General features: G+C 47.9%; 1 protein-coding gene across 1 annotated transcript in view; it reads right to left on the bottom strand.

Annotated features, from left to right (window-relative positions):
* The window catches only part of LOC132206212 (beta-1,3-galactosyltransferase 4-like), a 43446-nt gene extending 19091 nt beyond the window's left edge, over positions 1–24355 (bottom strand). The window contains exon 1 of the mRNA XM_059639504.1: positions 24331–24355. The gene's annotated coding sequence lies outside the window, so the exon portion shown is untranslated. The remainder of the gene's footprint in view (positions 1–24330) is intronic.
* Positions 24356–24614: the final 259 nt, after the last annotated feature.

Below are 24614 nucleotides of genomic sequence, written 5' to 3'. Positions count from 1 at the left end.
AAACCCTTCAATATCCCGCAAAGTCCGATCCCACTCAATCCCCAAACCCTTTAATATCCCGCACAGTCTGATCCCACTCAATCCCCAAACCCTTCAAAATCCCACACAGTCTGATCCCACTCAATCCCAAAAGCCTTTAATATCCCGCATAGTCTAGTCCCACTCAATCCCCAAACCCTTCAAAATCCCGCAAAGTCTGATCCCACTCAATCCCCAAACCCTTTCATATCCTGCACAGTCAGATCCCACTCAATCCCCAAACCCTATAATATCCCGCACAGTCTGATCCCACTCAATCCCCAAACCCTTCAAAATCCCACACAGTCTGATGCCACTCAAACCCCAAACCCTTTAATATCCCGCTCAGTCTGATCCCACTCAATCCCCAAACCCTTTAAAATCCCACACAGTCTGATCCCACACAATCCCCAAACCCTTTAAAATCCCACACAGTCTGATCCCACTCAATCCCCAAACCCATTAAAATCCCGCACTGTCAGATCCCACTCAATCCCCAAACCCTTTAATATCCCGCACAGTCTGATCCCATTCAATCCCCAAACCCTTAAATATCCCGCACAGTCTGATCCCACTCAATCCCCACACCCCTTAATATCCAAAACAGTCTGATCCCACTCAATCCCCAAACTGTTTAATATCCCACACAGTCTGATCCCACTCAATCCCCAAATCCCTTAAAATCAGGAACAGTCTGATCCCACTCAATCCTCAAACCCTTTTATATCCCGCACAGTCTGATCCCACTCAATCCCCAAACCCTTCCAAATCCCACACCGTCTGATCCCACTCAATCCCCAAACCCTTTAAAATCCCGCACAGTCTGATCCCACTCAATCCCCAAACCCTTTAGTATCCCGCACAGGCTGATCCCACTCAATCCCCAAACCCTTTCATATCCCGCACAGTCTGATCCCACTCAATCCCCAAACCCTTTAATATCCCGCTCAGTCTGATCCCACTCAACCCCCAAACCCTTTAATATCCCGCACAGCCTGATCCCACTCAATCCCCAAACCCTTTACTATCCCGCACAGTCTGATCCCACTCAATCCCCAAACCCTTTAATATCCCACACAGTCTGATCCCATTCAATCCCCAAACCCTTTAAAATCACACACAATCTGATCCCACTCAATCCCCAAACCCTTTAATATCCCGCACAGTCTGATCCCATTCAATCCCCAAACCCTTTAAAATCCCACACAATCTGATCTCACTCAATCCCCAAACCCTTTAGTATCCCGCACAGGCTGATACCACTCAATCCCCAAACCCTTTAATATCCCGCACAGTCTGATCCCACACAATCCCCAAACCCTTTAATATCCCGCTCAGTCTGATCCCACTCAACCCCCAAACCCTTTAAAATCCCGCACAGTCTGATCCCATTCAATCCCCAAACCCTTCAATATCCCGCACATTGTGATCCCACTTAATCCCCTAACCCTTTACTATCCCACACAGTCTGATCCCACTCAATCCCCAAACCCTTTAAAATCCCACACAGTCTGATCCCACTCAATCCCCAAACCCTTTGAAATCCTGCACAGCCTGATCCCACTCAATCCCCAAACCCATTAAAATCCCGCACAGTCTGATCCCACTCAATCCTCAAACCCTTTAAAATCCCACACAGTCTGATCCCACTCAATCCCCAGGCCCTTTAATATCCCATACACAGTCTGATCCCATTCAATCCTCAAACCCATTACTATCCCGCACAGTCTGATCCCACTCAATCCCCAAACCCTTTACTATCCCGCACAGTCTGATCCCATTCAATCCCCAAACCCTTTAAAATCACACACAATCTGATCCGACTCAATCCCCAAACCCTTTAATATCCCACACAATCTGATCCCACTCAATCCCCAAACCCTTTAAAATCCCGCACAGTCTGATCCCACTCAATCCCCAAACCCTTTAGTATCCCGCACAGGCTGATCCCACTCAATCCCCAAACCCTTTCATATCCCGCACAGTCTGATCCCACTCAATCCCCAAACCCTTTAATATCCCGCTCAGTCTGATCCCACTCAACCCCCAAACCCTTTAATATCCCGCACAGCCTGATCCCACTCAATCCCCAAACCCTTTACTATCCCGCACAGTCTGATCCCACTCAATCCCCAAACCCTTTAATATCCCACACAGTCTGATCCCATTCAATCCCCAAACCCTTTAAAATCACACACAATCTGATCCCACTCAATCCCCAAACCCTTTAATATCCCGCACAGTCTGATCCCATTCAATCCCCAAACCCTTTAAAATCCCACACAATCTGATCTCACTCAATCCCCAAACCCTTTAGTATCCCGCACAGGCTGATACCACTCAATCCCCAAACCCTTTAATATCCCGCACAGTCTGATCCCACACAATCCCCAAACCCTTTAATATCCCGCTCAGTCTGATCCCACTCAACCCCCAAACCCTTTAAAATCCCGCACAGTCTGATCCCATTCAATCCCCAAACCCTTCAATATCCCGCACATTGTAATCCCACTTAATCCCCTAACCCTTTACTGTCCCACACAGTCTGATCCCACTCAATCCCCAAACCCTTTAAAATCCCACACAGTCTGATCCCACTCAATCCCCAAACCCTTTAATATCCCGCACAGCCTGATCCCACTCAATCCCCAAACCCTTCAAAATCCCACACAGTCTGATCCCACTCAATCCCCAAACCCTTTCATATCCCACGCAGTCTGATCCAATTCAATCCCCAAGCCCTTAAATATCCCGCACAGTCTGATCCCACTCAATCCCCAAACCCTTTAATATCCCACACAGGCTGATCCCACTCAATCCCCAAACCCTTTAATATCCCGCACAGGCTGATCCCACTCAATCCCCAAACCCTTTAATATCCCCCACAGTCTGATCCCACTCAATCCCCAAACCCTTTAATATCCCGCGCAGTCTGATCCAATTCAATCCCCAAGCCCTTAAATATCCCGCACAGTCTGATCCCACACAATCCCCAAACGCTTTAATATCCCGCTCAGTCTGATCCCACACAATCCCCAAAAGCTTTAATATCCCGCTCAGTCTGATCCCATTCAATCCCCAAACTGCTTAAAATCCCGCACAGTCTGATCCCATTCAATCCCCAAACCCTTTAATATCCCGCACATTGTGATCCCACTTAATCCCAAAACCCTTCACTATCCCACACAGTCTGATCCCACTCAATCCCCAAACCCTTTGAAATCCTGCACAGCCTGATCCCACTCAATCCCCAAACCCATTAAAATCCCGCACAGTCTGATCCCACTCAATCCTCAAACCCTTTAAAATCCCACACAGTCTGATCCCACTCAATCCCCAGGCCCTTTAATATCCCATACACAGTCTGATCCCATTCAATCCTCAAACCCATTACTATCCCGCACAGTCTGATCCCACTCAATCCCCAAACCCTTTACTATCCCGCACAGTCTGATCCCATTCAATCCCCAAACCCTTTAAAATCACACACAATCTGATCCGACTCAATCCCCAAACCCTTTAATATCCCACACAATCTGATCCCACTCAATCCCCAAACCCTTGAATATCCCGCACAGTCTGATCCCATTCAATCCCCAAACCCTTTAAAATCCCACACAATCTGATCCCACTCAATCCCCAAACCCTTTAAAATCCCACACAATCTGATCTCACTCAATCCCCAAACCCTTTAATATCCCGCACAGTCTGATCCCACTCAATCCCCAAACCCTTTAAAATCCCGCATAATCTGATCCCATTCAATCCCCAAACCCTTTAAAATCCCGCTCAATCTGATCCCATTCAATCCCCAAACCCTTTAAACTCCCGCACAGTCTGATCCCATTCAATCCCCAAACCCTTTAAAATCCCAATCTGATCCCATTCAATCCCCAAACCCTTTCAAATCCCACACAATCTGATCCCACTCAATCGCCAAACTCTTTAATATCCCGCTCAGTCTGATCCCACTCAATTCCCAAACCCTTTAATATCCCGCACAGTCTGATCCCACTCAATCCCCAAACCCTTTAATATCCCGCACAGTCTGATCCCACTCAATCCCCACACCCTTTAATATCCCACACAGTCTGATTCGACTTAATCCCCAAACCCTTTAATATCCCAAACAGTCTGATCCCACTCAATCCCCAAACCGTCTAATATCCCACACAGTCTGATCCCACTCAATCCCCAAATCCCATAAAATCAGGAACAGTCTGATCCCACTCAATCCCCAAACCCTTTAAAATCCCGCACAGACTGTCCCATTCAATCCCCAATCCCTTTAAAATCCCGCACAGTCTGATCCCACTCAATCCCAAAACCCATTAATATCCCGCACAGTCTGATCCCACTCAATCCCCAAACCCTTCAAAATCCCACACAGTCTGATCCCACTCAATCCCCAAAGCCTTTAATATCCCGTACAGTCTGATCCCACTCAATCCCCAAACCCTTGAATATCCCGCACAGTCTGATCCAACACAATCCCCAAACCCTTTAATATCCCGCACAGTCTGATCCCACTCAATTCCCAAACCCTTTATTATCCCGCACAGTCTGATCCCATTCAATCCCCAAACCCTATACTATCCCGCACAGTCTGATCCCACTCAATCCCCACACCCTTTAATATCCAAAACAGTCTGATCCCACTCAATCCCCAAACCCTTTAATATCCCACACAGTCTGATCCCACTCAATTCCCAAACCCTTTATTATCCCGCACAGTCTGATCCCATTCAATCCCCAACCCCTTAAATATCCCGCACAGTCTGATCCCACTCAATCCCCACACCCTTTAATATCCAAAACAGTCTGATCCCACTCAATCCCCAAACTGTTTAATATCCCACACAGTCTGATCCCACTCAATCCCCAAATCCCTTAAAATCAGGAACAGTCTGATCCCACTCAATCCTCAAACCCTTTAATATCCCGCACAGTCTGATCCCATTCAATCCCCAAACCCTTCCAAATCCCACACCGTCTGATCCCACTCAATCCCCAAACCCTTTAATATCCCACACAGTCTGATCCCATTCAATCCCCAAACCCTTTAAAATCACACACAATCTGATCCCACTCAATCCCCAAACCCTTTAATATCCCGCACAGTCTGATCCCATTCAATCCCCAAACCCTTTAAAATCCCACACAATCTGATCTCACTCAATCCCCAAACCCTTTAGTATCCCGCACAGGCTGATACCACTCAATCCCCAAACCCTTTAATATCCCGCACAGTCTGATCCCACACAATCCCCAAACCCTTTAATATCCCGCTCAGTCTGATCCCACTCAACCCCCAAACCCTTTAAAATCCCGCACAGTCTGATCCCATTCAATCCCCAAACCCTTCAATATCCCGCACATTGTGATCCCACTTAATCCCCTAACCCTTTACTATCCCACACAGTCTGATCCCACTCAATCCCCAAACCCTTTAAAATCCCACACAGTCTGATCCCACTCAATCCCCAAACCCTTTAATATCCCGCACAGCCTGATCCCACTCAATCCCCAAACCCTTCAAAATCCCACACAGTCTGATCCCACTCAATCCCCAAACCCTTTCATATCCCACGCAGTCTGATCCAATTCAATCCCCAAGCCCTTAAATATCCCGCACAGTCTGATCCCACTCAATCCCCAAACCCTTTAATATCCCACACAGGCTGATCCCACTCAATCCCCAAACCCTTTAATATCCCGCACAGGCTGATCCCACTCAATCCCCAAACCCTTTAATATCCCCCACAGTCTGATCCCACTCAATCCCCAAACCCTTTAATATCCCGCGCAGTCTGATCCAATTCAATCCCCAAGCCCTTAAATATCCCGCACAGTCTGATCCCACACAATCCCCAAACGCTTTAATATCCCGCTCAGTCTGATCCCACACAATCCCCAAAAGCTTTAATATCCCGCTCAGTCTGATCCCATTCAATCCCCAAACCGCTTAAAATCCCGCACAGTCTGATCCCATTCAATCCCCAAACCCTTTAATATCCCGCACATTGTGATCCCACTTAATCCCAAAACCCTTCACTATCCCACACAGTCTGATCCCACTCAATCCCCAAACCCTTTGAAATCCTGCACAGCCTGATCCCACTCAATCCCCAAACCCATTAAAATCCCGCACAGTCTGATCCCACTCAATCCTCAAACCCTTTAAAATCCCACACAGTCTGATCCCACTCAATCCCCAGGCCCTTTAATATCCCATACACAGTCTGATCCCATTCAATCCTCAAACCCATTACTATCCCGCACAGTCTGATCCCACTCAATCCCCAAACCCTTTACTATCCCGCACAGTCTGATCCCATTCAATCCCCAAACCCTTTAAAATCACACACAATCTGATCCGACTCAATCCCCAAACCCTTTAATATCCCACACAATCTGATCCCACTCAATCCCCAAACCCTTTAAAATCCCGCACAGTCTGATCCCACTCAATCCCCAAACCCTTTAGTATCCCGCACAGGCTGATCCCACTCAATCCCCAAACCCTTTCATATCCCGCACAGTCTGATCCCACTCAATCCCCAAACCCTTTAATATCCCGCTCAGTCTGATCCCACTCAACCCCCAAACCCTTTAATATCCCGCACAGCCTGATCCCACTCAATCCCCAAACCCTTTACTATCCCGCACAGTCTGATCCCACTCAATCCCCAAACCCTTTAATATCCCACACAGTCTGATCCCATTCAATCCCCAAACCCTTTAAAATCACACACAATCTGATCCCACTCAATCCCCAAACCCTTTAATATCCCGCACAGTCTGATCCCATTCAATCCCCAAACCCTTTAAAATCCCACACAATCTGATCTCACTCAATCCCCAAACCCTTTAGTATCCCGCACAGGCTGATACCACTCAATCCCCAAACCCTTTAATATCCCGCACAGTCTGATCCCACACAATCCCCAAACCCTTTAATATCCCGCTCAGTCTGATCCCACTCAACCCCCAAACCCTTTAAAATCCCGCACAGTCTGATCCCATTCAATCCCCAAACCCTTCAATATCCCGCACATTGTGATCCCACTTAATCCCCTAACCCTTTACTATCCCACACAGTCTGATCCCACTCAATCCCCAAACCCTTTAAAATCCCACACAGTCTGATCCCACTCAATCCCCAAACCCTTTAATATCCCGCACAGCCTGATCCCACTCAATCCCCAAACCCTTCAAAATCCCACACAGTCTGATCCCACTCAATCCCCAAACCCTTTCATATCCCACGCAGTCTGATCCAATTCAATCCCCAAGCCCTTAAATATCCCGCACAGTCTGATCCCACTCAATCCCCAAACCCTTTAATATCCCACACAGGCTGATCCCACTCAATCCCCAAACCCTTTAATATCCCGCACAGGCTGATCCCACTCAATCCCCAAACCCTTTAATATCCCCCACAGTCTGATCCCACTCAATCCCCAAACCCTTTAATATCCCGCGCAGTCTGATCCAATTCAATCCCCAAGCCCTTAAATATCCCGCACAGTCTGATCCCACACAATCCCCAAACGCTTTAATATCCCGCTCAGTCTGATCCCACACAATCCCCAAAAGCTTTAATATCCCGCTCAGTCTGATCCCATTCAATCCCCAAACTGCTTAAAATCCCGCACAGTCTGATCCCATTCAATCCCCAAACCCTTTAATATCCCGCACATTGTGATCCCACTTAATCCCAAAACCCTTCACTATCCCACACAGTCTGATCCCACTCAATCCCCAAACCCTTTGAAATCCTGCACAGCCTGATCCCACTCAATCCCCAAACCCATTAAAATCCCGCACAGTCTGATCCCACTCAATCCTCAAACCCTTTAAAATCCCACACAGTCTGATCCCACTCAATCCCCAGGCCCTTTAATATCCCATACACAGTCTGATCCCATTCAATCCTCAAACCCATTACTATCCCGCACAGTCTGATCCCACTCAATCCCCAAACCCTTTACTATCCCGCACAGTCTGATCCCATTCAATCCCCAAACCCTTTAAAATCACACACAATCTGATCCGACTCAATCCCCAAACCCTTTAATATCCCACACAATCTGATCCCACTCAATCCCCAAACCCTTGAATATCCCGCACAGTCTGATCCCATTCAATCCCCAAACCCTTTAAAATCCCACACAATCTGATCCCACTCAATCCCCAAACCCTTTAAAATCCCACACAATCTGATCTCACTCAATCCCCAAACCCTTTAATATCCCGCACAGTCTGATCCCACTCAATCCCCAAACCCTTTAAAATCCCGCATAATCTGATCCCATTCAATCCCCAAACCCTTTAAAATCCCGCTCAATCTGATCCCATTCAATCCCCAAACCCTTTAAACTCCCGCACAGTCTGATCCCATTCAATCCCCAAACCCTTTAAAATCCCAATCTGATCCCATTCAATCCCCAAACCCTTTCAAATCCCACACAATCTGATCCCACTCAATCGCCAAACTCTTTAATATCCCGCTCAGTCTGATCCCACTCAATTCCCAAACCCTTTAATATCCCGCACAGTCTGATCCCACTCAATCCCCAAACCCTTTAATATCCCGCACAGTCTGATCCCACTCAATCCCCACACCCTTTAATATCCCACACAGTCTGATTCGACTTAATCCCCAAACCCTTTAATATCCCAAACAGTCTGATCCCACTCAATCCCCAAACCGTCTAATATCCCACACAGTCTGATCCCACTCAATCCCCAAATCCCATAAAATCAGGAACAGTCTGATCCCACTCAATCCCCAAACCCTTTAAAATCCCGCACAGACTGTCCCATTCAATCCCCAATCCCTTTAAAATCCCGCACAGTCTGATCCCACTCAATCCCAAAACCCATTAATATCCCGCACAGTCTGATCCCACTCAATCCCCAAACCCTTCAAAATCCCACACAGTCTGATCCCACTCAATCCCCAAAGCCTTTAATATCCCGTACAGTCTGATCCCACTCAATCCCCAAACCCTTGAATATCCCGCACAGTCTGATCCAACACAATCCCCAAACCCTTTAATATCCCGCACAGTCTGATCCCACTCAATTCCCAAACCCTTTATTATCCCGCACAGTCTGATCCCATTCAATCCCCAAACCCTATACTATCCCGCACAGTCTGATCCCACTCAATCCGCAAACCCTTTAAATTCAAACACAGTCGAACCCCACTCAATCCCCAAACCCTTTAATATCCCACACAGTCTGATCCCACTCAATCCCCAAACCCTTAAATATCCCGCACAGTCTGATCCCACTCAATCCCCAAACCCTTTACTATCCCACACAGTCTGTCCCACTCAATCCCCAAACCCTTTAAAATCCCGTACAGTCTGATGCCACTCAATCCCCAATCCCTTTAATATCCCGCTCAGTCTGATCCCACTCAAACCCCAAACCCTTTAAAATCCCACACAGTCTGATCCCACTCAATCCCCAAACCCATTAAAATCCCGCACAGTCTGATCCCACTCAATCCCCAAACCCTTTAATATCCCGCACAGTCTGATCCCATTCAATCCCCAACCCCTTAAATATCCCGCACAGTCTGATCCCACTCAATCCCCAAACCATTTAATATCCCGCACAGTCTGATCCCACTCAATCCCCAAACCCTTTAGTATCCCGCACAGGCTGATCCCACTCAATCCCCAAACCCTTTAATATCCCGCACAGTCTGATCCCACTCAATCCCCAAACCCTTTAATATCCCGCACAGTCTGATCCCACACAATTCCCAAACCCTTTAATATCCCGCTCAGTCTGATCCCACTCAATCCCCAAACCCTTAAATATCCCGCACAGTCTGATCCCACTCAATCCCCAAACCCTTTACTATCCCACACAGTCTGTCCCACTCAATCCCCAAACCCTTTAAAATCCCGTACAGTCTGATGCCACTCAATCCCCAATCCCTTTAGTATCCCGCTCAGTCTGATCCCACTCAAACCCCAAACCCTTTAAAATCCCGCACAGTCTGATCCCACTCAATCCCCAAACCCTTTAATATCCCGCAAAGTCCGATCCCACTCAATCCCCAAACCCTTTAATATCCCGCACAGTCTGATCCCACTCAATCCCCAAACCCTTCAAAATCCCACACAGTCTGATCCCACTCAATCCCAAAAGCCTTTAATATCCCGCATAGTCTAGTCCCACTCAATCCCCAAACCCTTCAAAATCCCGCAAAGTCTGATCCCACTCAATCCCCAAACCCTTTCATATCCCGCACAGTCTGATCCCACTCAATTCCCAAACGCTTTGTTATCCCACACAGTCAGATCCCACTCAATCCCCAAACCCTTTAATATCCCGCACAGTCTGATCCCACTCAATCCCCAAACCCTTCAAAATCCCACACAGTCTGATGCCACTCAAACCCCAAACCCTTTAATATCCCGCTCAGTCTGATCCCACTCAATCCCCAAACCCTTTAAAATCCCACACAGTCTGATCCCACTCAATCCCCAAACCCATTAAAATCCCGCACTGTCAGATCCCACTCAATCCCCAAACCCTTTAATATCCCGCACAGTCTGATCCCATTCAATCCCCAACCCCTTAAATATCCCGCACAGTCTGATCCCACTCAATCCCCACACCCTTTAATATCCAAAACAGTCTGATCCCACTCAATCCCCAAACTGTTTAATATCCCACACAGTCTGATCCCACTCAATCCCCAAATCCCTTAAAATCAGGAACAGTCTGATCCCACTCAATCCTCAAACCCTTTAATATCCCGCACAGTCTGATCCCATTCAATCCCCAAACCCTTCCAAATCCCACACCGTCTGATCCCACTCAATCCCCAAACCCTTTAAAATCCCGCACAATCTGATCCCACTCAATCGCCAAACTCTTTAATATCCCGCTCAGTCTGATCCCACTCAATTCCCAAACCCTTTAATATCCCGCACAGTCTGATCCCACTCAATCCCCAAACCCTTTAATATCCCGCACAGTCTGATCCCACTCATTCCCCACACCCTTTAATATCCCACACAGTCTGATTCGACTTAATCCCCAAACCCTTTAATATCCCAAACAGTCTGATCCCACTCAATCCCCAAACCGTCTAATATCCCACACAGTCTGATCCCACTCAATCCCCAAATCCCATAAAATCAGGAACAGTCTGATCCCACTCAATCCCCAAACCCTTTAAAATCCCGCACAGACTGTCCCATTCAATCCCCAATCCCTTTAAAATCCCGCACAGTCTGATCCCACTCAATCCCAAAACCCATTAATATCCCGCACAGTCTGATCCCACTCAATCCCCAAACCCTTCAAAATCCCACACAGTCTGATCCCACTAAATCCCCAAAGCCTTTAATATCCCGTACAGTCTGATCCCACTCAATCCCCAAACCCTTGAATATCCCGCACAGTCTGATCCAACACAATCCCCAAACCCTTTAATATCCCGCACAGTCTGATCCCACTCAATTCCCAAACCCTTTATTATCCCGCACAGTCTGATCCCATTCAATCCCCAAACCCTATACTATCCCGCACAGTCTGATCCCACTCAATCCGCAAACCCTTTAAATTCAAACACAGTCGAACCCCACTCAATCCCCAAACCCTTTAATATCCCACACAGTCAGATCCCACTCAATCCCCAAACCCTTAAATATCCCGCACAGTCTGATCCCACTCAATCCCCAAACCCTTTACTATCCCACACAGTCTGTCCCACTCAATCCTCAAACCCTTTAAAATCCCGTACAGTCTGATGCCACTCAATCCCCAATTCCTTTAATATCCCGCTCAGTCTGATCCCACTCAAACCCCAAACCCTTTAAAATCCCACACAGTCTGATCCCACTCAATCCCCAAACCCATTAAAATCCCGCAAAGTCTGATCCCATTCAATCCCCAACCCCTTAAATATCCCGCACAGTCTGATCCCACTCAATCCCCAAACCATTTAATATCCCGCACAGTCTGATCCCACTCAATCCCCAAACCCTTTAGTATCCCGCACAGGCTGATCCCACTCAATCCCCAAACCCTTTAATATCCCGCACAGTCTGATCCCACTCAATCCCCAAACCCTTTAATATCCCGCACAGTCTGATCCCACACAATCCCCAAACCCTTTAATATCCCGCTCAGTCTGATCCCACTCAATCCCCATACCCTTAAATATCCCGCACAGTCTGATCCCACTCAATCCCCAAACCCTTTAGTATCCCACACAGTCTGTCCCACTCAATCCCCAAACCCTTTAAAATCCCGTACAGTCTGATGCCACTCAATCCCCAATCCCTTTAATATCCCGCTCAGTCTGATCCCACTCAAACCCCAAACCCTTTAAAATCCCGCACAGTCTGATCCCACTCAATTCCCAAACACTTCAATATCCCGCAAAGTCCGATCCCACTCAATCCCCAAACCCTTTAATATCCCGCACAGTCTGATCCCACTCAATCCCCAAACCCTTCAAAATCCCACACAGTCTGATCCCACTCAATCCCAAAAGCCTTTAATATCCCGCATAGTCTAGTCCCACTCAATCCCCAAACCCTTCAAAATCCCGCAAAGTCTGATCCCACTCAATCCCCAAACCCTTTCATATCCTGCACAGTCTGATCCCACTCAATTCCCAAACGCTTTGTTAGCCCACACAGTCAGATCCCACTCAATCCCCAAACCCTATAATATCCCGCACAGTCTGATCCCACTCAATCCCCAAACCCTTCAAAATCCCACACAGTCTGATGCCACTCAAACCCCAAACCCTTTAATATCCCGCTCAGTCTGATCCCACTCAATCCCCAAACCCTTTAAAATCCCACACAGTCTGATCCCACACAATCCCCAAACCCTTTAAAATCCCACACAGTCTGATCCCACTCAATCCCCAAACCCATTAAAATCCCGCACTGTCAGATCCCACTCAATCCCCAAACCCTTTAATATCCCGCACAGTCTGATCCCATTCAATCCCCAAACCCTTAAATATCCCGCACAGTCTGATCCCACTCAATCCCCACACCCCTTAATATCCAAAACAGTCTGATCCCACTCAATCCCCAAACTGTTTAATATCCCACACAGTCTGATCCCACTCAATCCCCAAATCCCTTAAAATCAGGAACAGTCTGATCCCACTCAATCCTCAAACCCTTTTATATCCCGCACAGTCTGATCCCACTCAATCCCCAAACCCTTCCAAATCCCACACCGTCTGATCCCACTCAATCCCCAAACCCTTTAAAATCCCGCACAGTCTGATCCCACTCAATCCCCAAACCCTTTAGTATCCCGCACAGGCTGATCCCACTCAATCCCCAAACCCTTTCATATCCCGCACAGTCTGATCCCACTCAATCCCCAAACCCTTTAATATCCCGCTCAGTCTGATCCCACTCAACCCCCAAACCCTTTAATATCCCGCACAGCCTGATCCCACTCAATCCCCAAACCCTTTACTATCCCGCACAGTCTGATCCCACTCAATCCCCAAACCCTTTAATATCCCACACAGTCTGATCCCATTCAATCCCCAAACCCTTTAAAATCACACACAATCTGATCCCACTCAATCCCCAAACCCTTTAATATCCCGCACAGTCTGATCCCATTCAATCCCCAAACCCTTTAAAATCACACACAATCTGATCTCACTCAATCCCCAAACCCTTTAGTATCCCGCACAGGCTGATACCACTCAATCCCCAAACCCTTTAATATCCCGCACAGTCTGATCCCACACAATCCCCAAACCCTTTAATATCCCGCTCAGTCTGATCCCACTCAACCCCCAAACCCTTTAAAATCCCGCACAGTCTGATCCCATTCAATCCCCAAACCCTTCAATATCCCGCACATTGTGATCCCACTTAATCCCCTAACCCTTTACTATCCCACACAGTCTGATCCCACTCAATCCCCAAACCCTTTAAAATCCCACACAGTCTGATCCCACTCAATCCCCAAACCCTTTAATATCCCGCACAGCCTGATCCCACTCAATCCCCAAACCCTTCAAAATCCCACACAGTCTGATCCCACTCAATCCCCAAACCCTTTCATATCCCACGCAGTCTGATCCAATTCAATCCCCAAGCCCTTAAATATCCCGCACAGTCTGATCCCACTCAATCCCCAAACCCTTTAATATCCCACACAGGCTGATCCCACTCAATCCCCAAACCCTTTAATATCCCGCACAGGCTGATCCCACTCAATCCCCAAACCCTTTAATATCCCCCACAGTCTGATCCCACTCAATCCCCAAACCCTTTAATATCCCGCGCAGTCTGATCCAATTCAATCCCCAAGCCCTTAAATATCCCGCACAGTCTGATCCCACACAATCCCCAAACGCTTTAATATCCCGCTCAGTCTGATCCCACACAATCCCCAAAAGCTTTAATATCCCGCTCAGTCTGATCCCATTCAATCCCCAAACCGCTTAAAATCCCGCACAGTCTGATCCCATTCAATCCCCAAACCCTTTAATATCCCGCACATTGTGATCCCACTTAATCCCAAAACCCTTCACTATCCCACACAGTCTGATCCCACTCAATCCCCAAACCCTTTGAAATCCTGCACAGCCTGATCCCACTCAATCCCCAAACCCATTAAAATCCCGCACAGTCTGATCCCACTCAATCCTCAAACCCTTTAAAATCCCACACAGTCTGATCCCACTCAATCCCCAGGCCCTTTAATATCCCATACACAGTCTGATCCCATTCAATCCTCAAACCCATTACTATCCCGCACAGTCTGATCCCACTCAATCCCCAAACCCTTTACTATCCCGCACAGTCTGATCCCATTCAATCCCCAAACCCTTTAAAATCACACACAATCTGATCCGACTCAATCCCCAAACCCTTTAATATCCCACACAATCTGATCCCACTCAATCCCCAAACCCTTGAATATCCCGCACAGTCTGATCCCATTCAATCCCCAAACCCTTTAAAATCCCACACAATCTGATCCCACTCAATCCCCAAACCCTTTAAAATCCCACACAATCTGATCTCACTCAATCCCCAAACCCTTTAATAACCCACACAGTCTGATCCCACTCAATCCCCAAACCCTTTAAAATCCCGCATAATCTGATCCCATTCAATCCCCAAACCCTTTAAAATCCCGCTCAATCTGATCCCATTCAATCCCCAAACCCTTTAAACTCCCGCACAGTCTGATCCCATTCAATCCCCAAACCCTTTAAAATCCCAATCTGATCCCATTCAATCCCCAAACCCTTTCAAATCCCACACAATCTGATCCCACTCAATCGCCAAACTCTTTAATATCCCGCTCAGTCTGATCCCACTCAATTCCCAAACCCTTTAATATCCCGCACAGTCTGATCCCACTCAATCCCCAAACCCTTTAATATCCCGCACAGTCTGATCCCACTCAATCCCCACACCCTTTAATATCCCACACAGTCTGATTCGACTTAATCCCCAAACCCTTTAATATCCCAAACAGTCTGATCCCACTCAATCCCCAAACCGTCTAATATCCCACACAGTCTGATCCCACTCAATCCCCAAATCCCATAAAATCAGGAACAGTCTGATCCCACTCAATCCCCAAACCCTTTAAAATCCCGCACAGACTGTCCCATTCAATCCCCAATCCCTTTAAAATCCCGCACAGTCTGATCCCACTCAATCCCAAAACCCATTAATATCCCGCACAGTCTGATCCCACTCAATCCCCAAACCCTTCAAAATCCCACACAGTCTGATCCCACTCAATCCCCAAAGCCTTTAATATCCCGTACAGTCTGATCCCACTCAATCCCCAAACCCTTGAATATCCCGCACAGTCTGATCCAACACAATCCCCAAACCCTTTAATATCCCGCACAGTCTGATCCCACTCAATTCCCAAACCCTTTATTATCCCGCACAGTCTGATCCCATTCAATCCCCAAACCCTATACTATCCCGCACAGTCTGATCCCACTCAATCCGCAAACCCTTTAAATTCAAACACAGTCGAACCCCACTCAATCCCCAAACCCTTTAATATCCCACACAGTCTGATCCCACTCAATCCCCAAACCCTTAAATATCCCGCACAGTCTGATCCCACTCAATCCCCAAACCCTTTATTATCCCACACAGTCTGTCCCACTCAATCCCCAAACCCTTTAAAATCCCGTACAGTCTGATGCCACTCAATCCCCAATCCCTTTAATATCCCGCTCAGTCTGATCCCACTCAAACCCCAAACCCTTTAAAATCCCACACAGTCTGATCCCACTCAATCCCCAAACCCATTAAAATCCCGCACAGTCTGATCCCACTCAATCCCCAAACCCTTTAATATCCCGCACAGTCTGATCCCATTCAATCCCCAACCCCTTAAATATCCCGCACAGTCTGATCCCACTCAATCCCCAAACCATTTAATATCCCGCACAGTCTGATCCCACTCAATCCCCAAACCCTTTAGTATCCCGCACAGGCTGATCCCACTCAATCCCCAAACCCTTTAATATCCCGCACAGTCTGATCCCACTCAATCCCCAAACCCTTTAATATCCCGCACAGTCTGATCCCACACAATCCCCAAACCCTTTAATATCCCGCTCAGTCTGATCCCACTCAATCCCCAAACCCTTAAATATCCCGCACAGTCTGATCCCACTCAATCCCCAAACCCTTTACTATCCCACACAGTCTGTCCCACTCAATCCCCAAACCCTTTAAAATCCCGTACAGTCTGATGCCACTCAATCCCCAATCCCTTTAGTATCCCGCTCAGTCTGATCCCACTCAAACCCCAAACCCTTTAAAATCCCGCACAGTCTGATCCCACTCAATCCCCAAACCCTTTAATATCCCGCAAAGTCCGATCCCACTCAATCCCCAAACCCTTTAATATCCCGCACAGTCTGATCCCACTCAATCCCCAAACCCTTCAAAATCCCACACAGTCTGATCCCACTCAATCCCAAAAGCCTTTAATATCCCGCATAGTCTAGTCCCACTCAATCCCCAAACCCTTCAAAATCCCGCAAAGTCTGATCCCACTCAATCCCCAAACCCTTTCATATCCCGCACAGTCTGATCCCACTCAATTCCCAAACGCTTTGTTATCCCACACAGTCAGATCCCACTCAATCCCCAAACCCTTTAATATCCCGCACAGTCTGATCCCACTCAATCCCCAAACCCTTCAAAATCCCACACAGTCTGATGCCACTCAAACCCCAAACCCTTTAATATCCCGCTCAGTCTGATCCCACTCAATCCCCAAACCCTTTAAAATCCCACACAGTCTGATCCCACTCAATCCCCAAACCCATTAAAATCCCGCACTGTCAGATCCCACTCAATCCCCAAACCCTTTAATATCCCGCACAGTCTGATCCCATTCAATCCCCAACCCCTTAAATATCCCGCACAGTCTGATCCCACTCAATCCCCACACCCTTTAATATCCAAAACAGTCTGATCCCACTCAATCCCCAAACTGTTTAATATCCCACACAGTCTGATCCCACTCAATCCCCAAATCCCTTAAAATCAGGAACAGTCTGATCCCACTCAATCCTCAAACCCTTTAATATCCCGCACAGTCTGATCCCATTCAATCCCCAAACCCTTCCAAATCCCACACCGTCTGATCCCACTCAATCCCCAAACCCTTTAAAATCCCGCACAGTCTGATCCCACTCAATCCCCAAACCCTTTAATATCCCGCACAGTCTGATCCCACTCAATCCCCAAACCCTTTACTATCCCGCACAGTCTGATCGCACTCAATCCCCAAACCCTTCAAAATCCCACACAGTCTGATCCCACTCAATCCCCAAACCCTTTAATATCCCGCACAGTCTGATCCCACTCAATCCCCAAACCCTTTAAAATCCCACACTGTCTGATCCCACTCAATCCCCTAACCCTTTAATATCCCGCACCGTCTGATCCCACTCAATCCCCAAACCCTTTAAAATCCCACACAGTCTGATCCCATTCAATCCCCGAACCCTTTAATATCCCGCACAGTCTGATCCCATTCAATCCCCAAACCCTTTAATATCCCGCACAGTCTGATCCCACTCAATCACCAAACCCTTTAAAATCCCACACTGTCTGATCCCACTCAATCCCCAAACCCTTTAATATCCCGCTCAGTCTGATCCCACTCAATCCCCAAACCCTTTAATATCCCGCACAGTCTGATCCCACTCAATCCCCAAACCCTTTAGTATCCCGCACAGGCTGATCCCACTCAATCCCCAAACCCTTTAATATCCCGCACAGTCTGATCCCACTCAATCCCCAAACCCTTTAATATCCCGCACAGTCTGATCCCACACAATCCCCAAACCCTTTAATATCCCGCTCAGTCTGATCCCACTCAATCCCCAAACCCTTAAATATCCCGCACAGTCTGATCCCACTCAATCCCCAAACCCTTTACTATCCCACACAGTCTGTCCCACTCAATCCCCAAACCCTTTAAAATCCCGTACAGTCTGATGCCACTCAATCCCCAATCCCTTTAATATCCCGCTCAGTCTGATCCCACTCAAACCCCAAACCCTTTAAAATCCCGCACAGTCTGATCCCACTCAATCCCCAAACCCTTTAATATCCCGCAAAGTCCGATCCCACTCAATCCCCAAACCCTTTAATATCCCGCACAGTCTGATCCCACTCAATCCCCAAACCCTTCAAAATCCCACACAGTCTGATCCCACTCAATCCCAAAAGCCTTTAATATCCCGCATAGTCTAGTCCCACTCAATCCCCAAACCCTTCAAAATCCCGCAAAGTCTGATCCCACTCAATCCCCAAACCCTTTCATATCCCGCACAGTCTGATCCCACTCAATTCCCAAACGCTTTGTTATCCCACACAGTCAGATCCCACTCAATCCCCAAACCCTTTAATATCCCGCACAGTCTGATCCCACTCAATCCCCAAACCCTTCAAAATCCCACACAGTCTGATGCCACTCAAACCCCAAACCCTTTAATATCCCGCTCAGTCTGATCCCACTCAATCCCCAAACCCTTTAAAATCCCACACAGTCTGATCCCACTCAATCCCCAAACCCATTAAAATCCCGCACTGTCTGATCCCACTCAATCCCCAAACCCTTTAATATCCCGCACAGTCTGATCCAATTCAATCCCCAACCCCTTAAATATCCCGCACAGTCTGATCCCACTCAATCCCCACACCCTTTAATATCCAAAACAGTCTGATCCCACTCAATCCCCAAACCCTTTAATATCCCACACAGTGTGATCCCACTCAATCCCCAAATCCCTTAAAATCAGGAACAGTCTGATCCCACTCAATCCTCAAACCCTTTAATATCCCGCACAGTCTGATCCCACTCAATCCCCAAACCCTTCCAAATCCCACACCGTCTGATCCCACTCAATCCCCAAACCCTTTAAAATCCCGCACAGTCTGATCCCACTCAATCCCCAAACCCTTTAATATCCCGCACAGTCTGATCCCACTCAATCCCCAAACCCTTTACTATCCCGCACAGTCTGATCGCACTCAATCCCCAAACCCTTCAAAATCCCACACAGTCTGATCCCACTCAATCCCCAAACCCTTTAATATCCCGCACAGTCTGATCCCACTCAATCCCCAAACCCTTTAAAATCCCACACTGTCTGATCCCACTCAATCCCCTAACCCTTTAATATCCCGCACCGTCTGATCCCACTCAATCCCCAAACCCTTTAAAATCCCACACAGTCTGATCCCATTCAATCCCCGAACCCTTTAATATCCCGCACAGTCTGATCCCATTCAATCCCCAAACCCTTTAATATCCCGCACAGTCTGATCCCACTCAATCCCCAAACCCTTTAAAATCCCACACTGTCTGATCCCACTCAATCCCCAAACCCTTTAATATCCCGCTCAGTCTGATCCCAGTCAATCCCCAAACCCTTCAAAATCCCACACAGTCTGATCCCACTCAATTCCCAATCCCCTTAAAATCAGGAACAGTCTGATCCCACTCAATCCCCAAACCCTTTAATATCCCACACAGTCTGATCTCACTCAATCCCCAAACCCTTTAATATCCCGCACAGTCTGATCCCACTCAATCCCCAAACCCTTTAATATCCCGCACAGTCTGATCCCACTCAATCCCCAAACCCTTTAATATCCCGCACAGTCTGATCCCATTCAATCCCCAAAGCCTTTAAAATCCCACACAGTCTGATCCCACTCAATCCCCAAACCCTTTAATATCCCGCACAGTCTGATCCCACTCAATCCCCAAACCCTTTAAAATCCCGCACAGTCTGATCCCACTCAATCCCCAAACCCTTTAATATCCCGCACAGTCTGATCCCATTCAATCCCCAAACCCTTTAATATCCCACACAGTCTGATCCCACTCAATCCCCAAAACCTTCAAAATCCCACACAGTCTGATCCCACTCAATCCCCAAAGCCTTTAAAATCCCACACAGTCTGATCCCACTCAATCCCCAAACCCTTTAAAATCCCACACAGTCTGATCCCACTCAATCCCCAAACCCTTTAATATCCCGCACAGTCTGATCCCACTCAATCCCCAAACCCTTTAATATCCCACACAGTCTGTCCCACTCAATCCCCAAACCCTTTAAAATCCCGCACAGTCTGATCCCACTCAATCCCCAATCCCTTTAATATCCCGCTCAGTCTGATCCCACTCAATCCCCAAACCCTTTAAAATCCCGCACAGTCTGATCCCACTCATTCCCCAAACCCTTTAATATCCCGCACAGTCTGATCCCACTCAATCCCCAAACCCAACAAAATCCCACACAGTCTGATCCCACTCAATCCCCAAACCCTTGAATATCCCGCTCAGTCTGATCCCACTCAATCCCCAAACCCTTTAAAATCCCACACAGTCTGATCCCACTCAATCCCCAAACCCTTTAAAATCCCGCACAGTCTGATCCAACTCAATCCCCAAACCCTTTAATATCCCGCACAGTCTCATCCCATTCAATCCCCAAACCCTTTAATATCCTGCACAGTCTGATCCCACTCAATCCCCAAACCCTTTAAAATCCCGCACAGTCTGATCCCACTCAATCCCCAAACCCTTTACTATCCCGCACAGTCTGATCGCACTCAATCCCAAACCCCTTCAAAATCCCACACAGTCTGATCCCACTCAATCCCCAAACCCTTTACTATCCCGCACAGTCTGATCCCATTCAATCCCCAAACCCTTCAAAATCCCACACAGTCTGATCCCACTCAATCCCCAAACCCTTTAATATTCCGCACAGTCTGATCCCTCTCAATCCCCAAACCCTTTAAAATCCCACACAGTCCGATCCCACTCAATCCCCAAACCATTTAAAATCCCACACAGTCTGATCCCACTCAATCCCCAAACCCTTTAATATCACGCACAGTCTGATCCCACTCAATCCCCAAACCCTTTAAAATCCCGCACAGTCTGATCCCACTCAATCCCCAAACCCTTTAAAATCCCACACAGTCTGATCCCACTCAATCCCCAAACCCTTTAATATCCCGCGCAGTCTGATCCCACTCAATCCCTAAACCCTTTAAAATCCCACACAGTCTGATACCACTCAATCCCCAAACCATTTAAAATCCCACACAGTCTGATCCCACTCAATCCCCAAACCCTTTAATATCCCGCACAGTCTGATCCCACTCAATCCCCAAACCCTTTAAAATCCCGCACAGTCTGATCCCACTCAATCCCCAAACCCTTTAAAATCCCACACAGTCTGATCCCACTCAATCCCCAAACCCTTTAATATCCCGCACAGTCTGATCCCACTCAATCCCCAAACCCTTTTGATATCCCGCACAGTCTGATCCCATTCAATCCCCAAACCCCTTAATATCCCACACAGTCTGATCCCACCCAATCCCCAAACCCTTTACTATCCCGCACAGTCTGATCCCATTCAATCCCCAAACTCTTTCATATCCCGTACAATCTAATCACACAAATGTGTTCAAAAATTGTGAGATATTGGGGCAGTCAGATTGGTGAGTTTTGGACTGATGCAGAGCTATCAGGCAGTGACTCTGCAGGAGTTCTTTCGGGGTGTGTCCTTGACCCCACTATTTTCAGCTGCTTCATCTCTGACCTTCCCTCCATCAGTAAGTTAGAAATGGGGATATTTATCGAGAGTTGTACAATATTCAGCACTATTTGCGACTCCTCAGATACTAAAGCAGTTCCTGCATAAATGCAACAAGATCTGGACAATATCCAGGCTTGGGCCGACAAGTGGCAAGTGACTTTCGCGCCACACACATACCAGGCTGTGACCATCACCAATAACAGACAATCTAACCACAGTCCCTTGTCATTCAATGGTGTTACCATCACTCAATCCCCCACTTTCAACATCCTGGGGGTTACCATTGACCAGAAACTCAACTGGACTCCCATTATTAATACAGTGTCTACAAGAGCAGGTCAGAGGCTGGAAATCCTGCGGTGAGTAACTCCCGTCCTGGCTCCCCAAACCCTGTCCCACCATCTACAAGGCACAAAGCAGGAGTGTGAGGGAATACCCCCCACTTGCCCCTGGATGGGGGCAGCTCCAACAACACTCAAGAAGCTCGACACCATCCAGGACAAAGCAGCCCCCGCTCGATTGGCACCACATCCACAAACATCCCACTCCCTCCCCCCCACCGACGCTCAGTCGCAGCAGTGTGTACCATCTACAAGATGCTCTGCAGAGATTCACCAAAGACCCTCAGACAGCACCTTCCAAACCCACGACCCACTTCCATCCAGAAGGACAAGGGGCAGCAGGTACATGGGAACACCAGCCCCCTGCAAGTTCCCCTCCGAGCCCCTCCCCATCCTGACTTGGAAATATATCCCCGTCCCTTCAGTGTCGCTGGGTCAGAATCCTGGAATTCCCTCCCTAAGGGACATTGTGGGTCACCCCACAGCACATGGACTGCAGCCGTTTAAGGAGGCAGCTCACCCCCACCTTCTCAAGGGGGGCAACTAGGGCAATAAATACTGGGCCCAGTCAGAGACGCCCATGTTCTGTGTGTAAATTAGATGAACATGTGACACGCACATTTACAGAGACAGAGAGAGAGTGAGGGAGAGACACATAGAAACAGGGAGTGAATGAAAGTTGGAGAGAGGCAGAGCAAGATGCATACAGGTCGCGGTAAGGAGAGGGGGGCAGAGAGAGACAGAGATAGAGAAAAAGAGAGACAGAGGGGGAGAGCTAGAAATAAATGGAGAGAGATAAACAAGAGGCAGAGATACAGAGAAAGACAGAAATAGCAACATAAACAGAGAGATGTGGACACAGATAAAGAGAGAGAAAACAGAGAGGGAGAGACAGGGTGATATATACACAGAGAGAGAGAGAGAAAGAGAAAACAGAGAGGGAGAGACAGGGTGATATATACACAGAGAGAGAGAGAAAGAGAAAACAGAGAGGGAGAGATCGGGTGATATATACACAGAGAGAGAGAGAAAGAGAAAACAGAGAGAAATATACAGACAGAGAGAAAACAGGGAGAGACGGGGTGATATATACACAGAGTGAGAGAGATCGGGTGATATATACACGGACACAGAGGGAGAGAGATACATGTACACTGAGAGACAGAGACATACACAGGGACACACACACACACACACACAGATACACAGAGACATACGTACAGAGGGAGAGAGATAGATACATGCACAAACAGAGAGAAAGAGAAACAGAGAGGGAGAGAGATAGATACATGCACAAACAGAGAGAAAGAAAAACAGAGAGGGAGAGATAGATACATGCACAAACAGAGAAAGAAAAACAGAGAGAGAGAGAGAGATAGATACATTCACAAACAGAGAGAAAGAAAAACAGAGAGAGAGATAGATACATGCACAAACAGAGAGAAAGAAAAACAGAGAGGGAGAGATAGATACATGCACAAACAGAGAGAAAGAAAAACAGAGAGGGAGAGAGATAGATACATGCACAAACAGAGAGAAAGCAGGGAGGGCTAGGGAGAGATATACACATAGAGAGAGAAATATACACAGTGACACACACACGTACAGAGAGAGGGAGAGAGAGAGGAAAGGCGGAGAGATAACGAGACAGATAGAGAAAGAGACGGAGATAAAGAGATTGGGGCGGGGCGGCTGCCGTTTCCCGAATCAGACCGAGGCAGAGCAGGCAGGATTGGGATTGGGATGGGGTGGGGTGGGGGTCTATGACCCGGGCAACGGGGTATTTCACAGAGAGACATGCTGATTCCATACCGGGAGATGGTGTTCCTCCTCCTCCTCCTCCTCCTGCTGCTGCCCCTCCCACATCCCGCACTGCGGCAACTCGGCCCCTTACACCCCACCCGGGAGAGGAGATACTATCCCATTCAGCAGGGAAGACTGTCCCTCACTGAGAACAATATACCCCTGTGTGTGTAGGGAGCGGAGGGCGGGAATACTTTCCCTCCATCTCTCAATCCCTCTACCCCTCACTGCCTCTTTCCCTCACTCAGTCTGCCCCTCATTCCCTCCGTCCCTTAACCTCCAAGCACCCCTCC

The sequence above is a fragment of the Stegostoma tigrinum genome, chromosome 34 (genome assembly GCF_030684315.1).
Source record: "Stegostoma tigrinum isolate sSteTig4 chromosome 34, sSteTig4.hap1, whole genome shotgun sequence".
NCBI lineage: Eukaryota > Metazoa > Chordata > Chondrichthyes > Orectolobiformes > Stegostomatidae > Stegostoma > Stegostoma tigrinum.
This window is presented reverse-complemented; position numbering and strand designations above follow the sequence as displayed.